At 57.1% G+C, this 9,872-nt stretch overlaps 1 protein-coding gene across 5 annotated transcripts in view; it reads right to left on the bottom strand.

Moving 5' to 3' along the window:
- Positions 1-2,484, bottom strand: part of RFX2 (regulatory factor X2) — a 57,056-nt gene extending 54,572 nt beyond the window's left edge. For 3 of the 5 annotated variants that reach the window (XM_064175129.1, XM_064175130.1, XM_064175127.1), the window contains exon 1: positions 2,332-2,484. The gene's annotated coding sequence lies outside the window, so the exon portion shown is untranslated. The remainder of the gene's footprint in view (positions 1-2,331) is intronic. The other 2 variants (XM_064175132.1, XM_064175131.1) reach the window with 1 other exon arrangement.
- Between the last annotated feature and the right edge of the window lie 7,388 nt (positions 2,485-9,872).

A 9,872-nucleotide genomic window follows, 5' to 3' on the forward strand; every position in this document is an offset into this window, starting at 1 on the left:
GAGACTGAATTGGGTTTTTTTATTTGCCTCAAGCTGAGGCAAAAAGAAAATCTCAGTTTAGGAGCTTCAGATTTATATCTTGAGACTGATTTTTTTCTCCCCTTAAATTGAGGCAAAGAGAAAATCTCAGTCTGGGAGCTTCAGGTTTATATCTTGAGACTGAATTGAGTTTTTTTATTTGCCTTAAGATGAGGCAAAAAGAAAATCTCAGTTTAGGATCTTCAGGTTTATATCTTGAGACTGATTTTTCGTCCCCTTAAATTGAGGCAAAGAGAAAATCTTAGTCTGGGAGCTTCAGGTTCACATCTTGAGACTGGGTTGGGGTTTTTTTTTTTTGCCTTAAGCTGAGGCAGAGAGAAAATCTTAGTCTGGGAGCTTCAGGTTTATATCTTGAGACTGATTTTTTTCTCCCTTAAGTTGAGGCAAAAAGAAAATCTCAGTTTGGGAGCTTCAGGTTTATAACTTGAGACTGGGTTGGGGTTTTATTTTGCCTTAAGCTGAAGCAAAAAGAAGATCTCAGTTTGGGAGCTTCAGATTTATATCTTGAGACTGAATTGGGTTTTTTTATTTGCCTTAAGCTGAGGCAAAAAGAAAATCTCAGTTTAGGAGCTTCAGATTTATATCTTGAGACTGATTTTTTCCCCCTTAAATTGAGGCAAAGAAAAAATCTTAGTCTGGGAGTTTCAGATTTATATCTTGAGACTGATTTTTTTCTCCCCTTAAATTGAGGCAAAGAGAAAATCTTAGTCTGGGAGCTTCAGGTTTATGTCTTGAGACTGAATTGGGGTTTTTTATTTGCCTTAAGCTGAGGCAAAAAGAAAATCTCAGTTTGGGAGCTTCAGGTTTATGTTTTGAGGCCGATTTTAATTCCCCCTTTAAGCCAGCAGTTAGTCTCCCTTCTCAAACGATTTGCAACAGAGTTAAAGAGCTGAAAAGTTTAGGCAGGGGAAAAAAAAAGCTTTTTGGGTAACAAAGAGATCTAAAAGGAGAGCATGGTCACTTTAAGCTTACACCAAGCCCTCGGTGTAGATCTAATACAAACATTATTTATTCCCCTTTTACTCTTGAGTTAGATCTTTCGAAGCAGCAAACCAATCAAACAAAAAAGAAATGACTTCAGAGTCGTATCTAAGGAAAAAGAATGGAAAGATTTAATCAGGCTGCAGGAACTCACGCTTGAAATAGGCACCGGGACAAAACCCTGCTTTAACAGGAGAAGAGCCTCGTTTCACAACGTGCTTTACTCCAAACAAACAGGAGAAACCAAGGCGAGAATAGGCGGCGGAGGCTTAAAAATAGGTCTTACTCCAATTTTTGCTGGTCTCTAAGACTAACAAGTAAGCAAGCGCTGGGATTTCAGAGCTCTGGCAAACTCCGGGGATGAGCTGGAGTTGAAATCACCTCCCCTCCGCCCCCGGAGCGACTGGGAGGAGTGCCCGGGGGAAGACGGAGACAGCGCAAGCGGGATGCCAGCTCCTCCGGGAGAAGGCAGAGGGACTGCTGGCCCTGGGCGCCCTTCTGCCGACTCTCACCAAGCTCGGGGGAGGGTAGGCAGGGGCGCGCCGGGCTCCGCGGCAGCGCAGGTTGGTTCCTTGCTCCGAACCAAACCCGACGCGCGGAGCACAGAGTTAAAGGAAACAACGCAGCGAGCCGGGGAGAAGTTGGTTACCGCAGGAGGAAGGATGCTGGCCCCCGCCGGGGCCACGCCGGAGGCGGGCAGGAGCTTTGCGTTCCCCTTCCTCGGGCGGGGCGCGGAGCGGGGCCGGGCGCGTACCGGGCGGTGCCCTCGGGCAGCGGCACCGGACGGGGCGGGCAGGAGGAGGGGGGAGGGTGTCCCTTCTCCCGCTCCGCCCGGGCCCGACGCCGCTCCCAACTTTCCGTGGGCAGCGCGGGGGAAGTGCCCTTAGCTCCGGGCGGTAGCGAAAGCCGACGGGTTCCGGGGAAACGCTTCTACGGCCGGGACGGAGCGGAGCAACGGGGACGGGAGGAGACAGGGGGTCGCTGTGTTCGCTGCCGCCTCCATACCACCGACCCCCTCCCTTCATCCTCCCTGCCGCGGGCTCTCTCAGCAGGTGGGACTCCCCTCAGCGGGCCGGAGCCGCTCGGAGGACGGGAACCCCCTAAAAGGACCGGACCTCCCTCGGCGGACCGCTCCCTCCTAAGCTGGCCGGACCCCCTCGGCGGGCCGGAACCTCTCGGTGTCCCGCATTCCCCTCAGCGTCCCGGATTCCCGGTACCGTCCCGGACCCGTCTCAGCGGACGAGACCCCCTCTCAACGTGTCGGACCCCACTCAACTGGCTGGAGCCGTTGCCCTCCCCTTCTCCGCTCACCTGCACTCCCCGCCGGGCACCGCGGGCTGCGCTGGGCTCCGGCCGCCGGGGCCGCGCGTTGCTCCCGTTGGCAAGTAACAGTCTCCAGGGCTACGGTCACTATGGCGCCTGGCGCCGGGTCTCGAGGCAACTGTTGCTACCCTCTCCCCTCACGTCACCGCCCGGGCCCGCCCCCTCCGCCGCCACCGGGTTGGGCGTGCCCCGCACGGCGCCGCCAGCCATTGGTTCAAGAGCTGTCTGTCATCGCGGAGGCGGGACGAGGCGAGGCGGGACCAGTGGCGGCGGGGAAGGGGCGGGGCGAAGAGTTGGCGCGGCCTTTGGCGCCTCTAGCGAGGGGCGGGGGAAGAAAGCGGCGGGGGGGGGGGGGGAGAGAAGAGCGTGGGGGTGGGGAGGCACCGGGAGGGGGCGGGGTCTATAGGAGGGGAGGAGCCAGGCGCGGAGAGGGAGGGGCTGCTGCAGGGGGCGGGGGCATGGCGGGAGGAGGCGGGGCCATGGGTAGAGGCGGGGCCACGGGTAGAGGCGGGGCCATGGGTAGAAGCGGGGCCATGGGTAGAGGCGGGGGCATGGGTAGGGGCGGGGCCACGGGTAGAGGCGGGGCCATGGGTAGAGGCGGGGCCACAGGTAGAGGCGGGGCCGCGGAGGTGCCACGGAGAGCGATGGGCGCGGAGCGAGGATCCTGCTTTAAATCCACCCAAAAGGGTGGATTCTTTTCCTTTCTTTCCTTTCGAAACTCCCCACCGGCTCCCGAGAAGTGGCACCGATCCGACCCGGACACCGGCGGGCTCGGGGTTTGTCCCAGCTGCTGCTGGTTCCTCCCCTACCTGAGCTCCCAGTTCTGCCGTGACATCAAATGGTTTCCATAGAGACCGGCTCTGAAGGCTTAGCCGCTAAAGGTGGGGCATGAATGGCAGCTGGTGGAGACAGGGGCCAAAGGTCCTGGTTAAGTGCAGGTCTTACAAATCCTGGAGTCACAGAATTGTTTGGCTTAGGAGAGAGCTTAAGGGTCCAGCAGTCAGCCCAGCACCACCAAAGCATGGCCCTCAGCACCACATCTCCACGGCTTTAAACCCCTCCAGGGACTGGGACTCCACCACTGCCCTTGGGCAGCCTGGGCCAGGCCTCGACAAACCTTATGGGGAAGAAATTGTTCCTCGTGTCCAATCTAAACCTCGCCTGGGGCAACCAGAGGCTGTTTCCTCTTGTCCTATTGCTTGTTCCTTGGGAGAAGAGATCAACCCCACCTCACTCCAACCTCCTTTCAGGGACTTGTAGAGAGCAATGAGGTCTCCCTTCAGCTTCTTCTTCTCCAGACTGAGCAACCCAAGTTCCCTCAGGGTTGTTAGAACTATAGAATCATAGAATGAAGCAGGTTGGAAGAGAGCTCCAAGCTCAAACAGCCCAACCTAGCACCCAGCCCTGCCCAAGCACCAGACCATGGCACTCAGTGCCCCAGCCAGGCTTGGCTGCAACACCTCCAGGGATGGTGACTCCACCACCTCCCTGGGCAGCCCATTCCAGTGCCAATCACTCTCTCTGCCAGGAACTTCCTCCTCACATCCAGCATCAACCTGCCCTGCCACAACTTGAGGCTGTGTCCCCTTGTTCTGTCCCTGGGGTCCTGGCAGCAGAGCCCAACCCCACCTGGCTACAGCCTCCCTGCAGGCAGCTGCAGGCAGCAATCAGCTCTGCCCTCAGCCTCCTCTGCTGCAGGCTGCACCCCCCCAGCTCCCTCAGCCTCTCCTCACAGCAGAGCTGGTCCAACCCTTGGAGCATCTTTGTGGCCTCCTCTGGACTTACTCCAACATCTCTTTTGTCCTCCTCATGCTGGGGACAGCAGCACTGGAGGCAGGATTGGAGCTGAGAAGCTGCAGGCTTCCTGCAGCTGTAGCAGACACCCACAGGAGGGCAGGTTCCACACACAAACTGCAATTCAGCTCCAATCTCATCCCCTTTTGCTTTGATTCATTATAAGGAGGGGGGGTTTGAAACACACAACCCCTCCCCTGCCCCCAGAAGCCCTCCCAGTCCATTGATGGAAGCCAACAAGCTGCACAGGCAGCAGGGCTGGGGGGGGGAGCCTCTGAAACGTCACTATTTGGCCAGGGAAAATGCTGTTGGGTTGATGGCTGCTGAGATAAACCTCCAAGGAAGCTCTTCCCTTGAATTGCTTTGCTGGGAAACATGATAAAATTCCCAGAGGATTGAAACACAAACAAACAAAATTGGAACCTTTGGAACTGGGTTGGTTTGAGGGGGAGGTTTGGAGATGTTTTGGGGGTTTTGGCTTCAAAGATAATGGTTTGCTTGTGCTCAGCCAGGTTTAATGTGTTGAGAGTCTGGTTTTAGAGAGGTACCAACAGCACCTTCCTACCTGAAAGCTCTCTGGGGCAGGTTCCTCCTCCTCTCCATGCTGCATTTCACTGCTGAAGGATCCCAGCTGTGAGCTGTGGTGGATAGAATATAGGATGTAGGACATAGGATATAGGTCATAGAACATTCTGCCCCTCTGCTCTGCTCTGGTGAGATCTCCCCTGCAGTGCTGTGTCCAGTCCTGGAGTTCCCAACGCAAGAGAGACAAGGCTGAGCCCAGAGAGTGGTGGTGAATGGTGCCACAGCCAGCTGGCAGCTGGCACCAGTGGTGTGCCCCAAGGATCAGTGCTGGGCACAGTCCTGTTCAACATCTTTATTGATGATCTGGAGCAGGGGATTGAGTCCAGCAGCAGTAAGGTTGCAGATGACACCAAGCTAGGAGCAGCTGTGGAGCTGTTGGAGGGGAGGAGAGCCCTGCAGAGGGACCTGGCCAGGCTGGATGGGTGGGCAGAGGCCAAGGGGATGAGACTGAACAAGGCCAAGGGCAGGTTCTGCACTTTGGCCACAACAACCCCAAGCAGCACTGCAGGCTGGGGCCAGAGTGGCTGAGAGCAGCCAGGCAGAGAGGGAGCTGGAAGGTGTTTGGAGAAGGGCAGCAAGGCTGGGGAGGGGCCTGGAGCACAGCCGTGTGAGGAGAGGCTGAGGGAGCTGGGGGGGTGCAGCCTGCAGCAGAGGAGGCTCAGGGCAGAGCTGATTGCTGCCTGCAGCTGCCTGCAGGGAGGCTGCAGCCAGGTGGGGTTGGGCTCTGCTGCCAGGCAGCCAGGGACAGCAGAAGGGGACCCAGGCTGAAGCTGTGGCAGGGCAGGTTCAGTCTCCACTTCAATAGTTGAAGTGGACCTACAGGCAGGTTAGGGAGGGACTGTTCAGAGGGGCCTGTGAGGCTAGGATGAGGAGCAATGGTTTGGAACTGGAGCAGGGCAGGTTTAGGTTGGACATCAGGAGGAAGTTCTGCACTATGAGACTGAGGAGAGACTGGCACAGGCTGCCCAGGGAGGTGGTTGATGGCCCAGCCCTGGAGACAGTTCAAGATCAGCCTCAATGTGTCCCTGGGCAGCCTGCTCTAGCTGGAGGTGTCTCTGCTGAGTGCAAGGGGGTTGGACAAGATGCCCTTGGAGGGTCCTTTCCAACCCAGGGTGAGCTTTGAACACAGGATATGGAGTCTGACACCATCCTCTTGACACCTGACTCCTGGCACAGCAGCCTGTGTGCCCACTGCCCAGTCTGCAGCCATGCACAACCAGTTAGGAGCTCACACCACCTGGAGTGGACACACTGGGGCTGTTGGCCTCCCAGACACAGAGAGGTGGAAGATCACAGGATCACAGCCCTAACTTGGCACCACCTTCTTCTGTGCAGTTGAAGATGAACACTGCCAGCAGTGAGGTTGAGAAATGATCTCTGGGAGCTGATGACGATGATGATGACAATTGCAATTGCTGTTGGGCAAAAATCAGCCACCCTGATTTGGACACCTTACTGACAGGATTTGAAGCCAGATCAGCTGCTCCTTGCCTGCAAGGAGCTAGCAAACATTTGTGCAAGAGCAAATCTCCAGGGATGATAACCAACAGGTTTGGGTGGCAGCTTGGGATGAGAGCTTTGGGATGACAGAGGCTGAGGGAGCTGGGGGTGTGCAGCCTGCAGCAGAAGAGGCTCAGGGCAGAGCTGATTGCTGCCTGCAGCTGCCTGCAGGGAGGCTGTAGCCAGGTGGGGTTGGGCTCTGCTGCCAGGCTCCCAGGGCCAGGAGAAGGGGACCCAGGCTGAAGCTGTGTCAGGGCAGGTTGAGGCTGGATGTGAGGAGGAAGTTGTTGGCAGAGAGAGTGATTGGCACTGGAATGGGCTGCCCAGGGAGGTGGTGGAGTCACCATCCCTGGAGGTGTTGAAGCCAAGCCTGGCTGGGGCACTGAGTGCCATGGTCTGGTGCTTGGCCAGGGCTGGGTGCTAGGTTGTGCTGGATGAGCTTGGAGCTCTCTTCCAACCTGCTTCATTCTATGATTCTATGTGAGAGCTTTGGGATGAGAGCTTCAGTTTTCATCTGCTGGACCTGACAGTGCTGGGATCTGCTGCTTAAAGCTACCTCATGGCACTCCTGGGAGGTGGGAAGGGCTGGAAGGTCTCTGTGCCAGTGGCCTTCTAGAGGAAGGATTGCAGCAAACAGCTTCAGCTGTATTTAAGGAAGGTGCAGCTGAGTCCTTCCAAGTTTTGATGGACAGGCTGTGGAGAACCTCCATGTCCGTCCTCACCTTTCCTCTCCTCATCATCAATACAGACTGGGGGGTGATTAATGATTAGACACAGCTTTAAAACCTCTCCAGGAGTGTGCCTATACCCAGGAAAAGGTGATTCATATCCCAGCAATCAACAAGCTGCAACAACCCAGGCACAGCCAGCCAAGATGCTCCTATCCTGCTGTCAGATGTGTTGCTGAGGGCCACGGGTTAGTGGTGACCTGACAGTGCTGGGTTAATGGTTGGACTCAATGAGCTTAAAGGTCTCTTGCAACCAAAAACGACTCTGTGATTACAAACACAAGCAAAGCCAACCCTTGACAAAGGGCCTGGTCCCTGTGGTGTATTTGTTGACTGAAGCTGAAGAGCTCCAGTTTGTTTAGCAAGGGCTGGGCTGTGCTATCACAATCAATAAGAAGGGTTCCTGGTACACCAAGGTATGAGCTGAGCCCTGCAGGCAGGGAGAAAAGGCCCTCTCATCCCCAGAGCAGAGCTGCCTGAGAACCACCTTGCACTTACTTTTTGCTCTTAAGTGGTGCATCACCACCCAGGTGGTCTCCTTTGGTCCCAGAGCTGGTGGGGGTTTAGCAACAGCTTTGGCTTCTGTCTTGGTAGTGATGCAACCTGAGTTTGATAGACAAGGACAGAAAAAAAGCAGCTTGGCCAAAGTAATTTGTTGGCTCAGAACATGGCCAGAAATAGAACTGGTGGCTGCTGCCACTTCAGTTAACCTTGGGGAGTGACTTCAGTTAACCTTTGGGATGAGCCATGGAATCTTTTCTTAGTTCTCTGAGAATCTCCCTTGTCAGCAGAGCAGGACCCAGCCAATGAGCAGGGCATGGCCAGAGGGAGAGGGGTGAGTGCTCTGCTGAGCTTACAGAGCTCACCACCCTCCTGGCTGCTCTTGGTGGCACAGAACCACCAAACTGTTTGGGTTGGAGAAGTCCCCCAAGTTCATCCAGCCCAACCAGCAACCCAACCCCACCATGGCCATCAAACCATGGCCCCAAGTGCCATGGCCACAGGTTTCTAGAACACTTCCAGGGCTGGGGACTCCACCACCTCCCTGGGCAGCCTGTGCCAATCCCTGACCACTCTTGCAGCAAAGAGATCTTTCATCATCTCTGACTTAACCCTCCCCTGGCACAATTTCAGGCTGTTTCTTCTCCTTCTATCACTTGATACTGGGGGAGAAGAGACCAAAACTCCAGCCTACTGCAGCCTCCTTTCAGGAACATGTAGAGATCCAGGTCTCCTTTCAGCCTCCTTTCCTCCAGGCTGAACAACCTCAGCTCTCTCAGCAGCCTCAGTTGGGGATAGACTTTTGAGCAAAGCCTGTTGGGCCAGGACAAGAGGTGATGGTTTGAAACTAAAAGAATGAGATTCAGAGTGGAGAGAAGGAAGAAATTTCATGATGAGGCATGGTCCAGGTTGCCCAGAGAGCTGGGAGATGCCTATTCCTGGCACCATTCCATGTCAGGTTGTCTGGGGGCTCTAAGCAAGGTGCTCTAGCTGGGGGTGTCCCTGCTGACTGCAGGCTGGTTGGACTGGATGAGCTTTAAAGCTGCCTTCAACCCAGTCTGGGATTCTGTGTTCAGCCCAAGGGCAGGTTCTACACTCTGGCCACAACAACCCCAAGCAGCACTGCAGGCTGGGGCCAGAGTGGCTGAGAGCAGCCAGGCAGAGAGGGAGCTGGGGGTGCTGGCAGAGAGGAGCTGCAGAGGAGGCAGCAGTGCCCAGGTGGGCAGCAGAGCCAATGGCAGCCTGGGCTGGCTCAGGAGCAGTGTGGGCAGCAGGACAAGGGAGGTTCTTGTGCCCCTGTGCTTAGCACTGCTCAGGCCACAGCTTGAGTGCTGTGTCCAGTTCTGGGCTCCTGAATTGCAGAGAGCTGTTGAGGTGCTGGAAGGTGTTTGGAGAAGGGCAGCAAGGCTGGGGAGGGGCCTGGAGCACAGCCCTGTGAGGAGAGGCTGAGGGAGCTGGGGGGGTGCAGCCTGCAGCAGAGGAGGCTCAGGGCAGAGCTGATTGCTGCCTGCAGCTGCCTGCAGGGAGGCTGTAGCCAGGTGGGGTTGGGCTCTGCTGCCAGGCAGCCAGGGCCAGAAGAAGGGGACCCAGGCTGAAGCTGTGGCAGGGCAGGTTGAGGCTGGATGTGAGGAGGAAGTTCCTGTCAGAGAGAGTGATTGGCACTGGAATGGGCTGCCCAGGGAGGCGGTGGAGTGGCTGTGGCTGGAGGTGTTGAAGCCAAGCCTGGCTGGGGCACTGAGTGCCATGGTCTGGTGCCTGGGCAGGGCTGGGGGCTGGGTTGGGCTGTTTGAGCTTGGAGCTCTCTTCCAACCTCCTCGATTCTTTGATTCCTTGGGTCTTTCTTAACCTCTGGAGGCCCCAGTCAAGTCGAGCCCCTCACTGTTCTCACTTGTTTGGAGCAGACACAGCTGCGGAAGGCCCAGAGCTGTGTTTATCCCCTGAGCAGAACAGCTGCATCCGGCCCCTGGCAGCGCTGCTGCTCCCTTGCGCACACCAACGACTTCCCGGCCCTGCCGCTGGGTTTTCCCCCGGCAAATTCTTCTCTCCTTTAATTCCCCCCACTCCGAGCTCTTCGCTGCCACTCAGGGTGGGGAAAGTACAGCTCAGCTCCCTTAGCTGATGAGCAAACCACGGCCGGGGCTTGGCCGAGGGCTCGCTCGGCTGCGAGTCAGCAGCGCTGCCCGCGGCTCGGCCACGCTCGGCAGGGCAATGACCGCAGGTACCCTCCGCTGTGGCGGGGGCGGAGCGGCGGGCGTGGCCTGGCCGCCTTCCGACGGCCGCCTCGGCCAATGGCGTAGCCGCGCGAGCCCGTGGGGTGGGGCCGAGGGAGGCGGCCCCGCCCCCTCCGCCAGGAGCGCTCTAAAGGGCGGCCGCGTGGCCGCGCGCGGCAGCTGCTGCTCGCGCCGCCGGTGGGGGGGGGGG

This window comes from Pogoniulus pusillus, chromosome 41 (genome assembly GCF_015220805.1).
Source record: "Pogoniulus pusillus isolate bPogPus1 chromosome 41, bPogPus1.pri, whole genome shotgun sequence".
NCBI classification, from domain to species: domain Eukaryota; kingdom Metazoa; phylum Chordata; class Aves; order Piciformes; family Lybiidae; genus Pogoniulus; species Pogoniulus pusillus.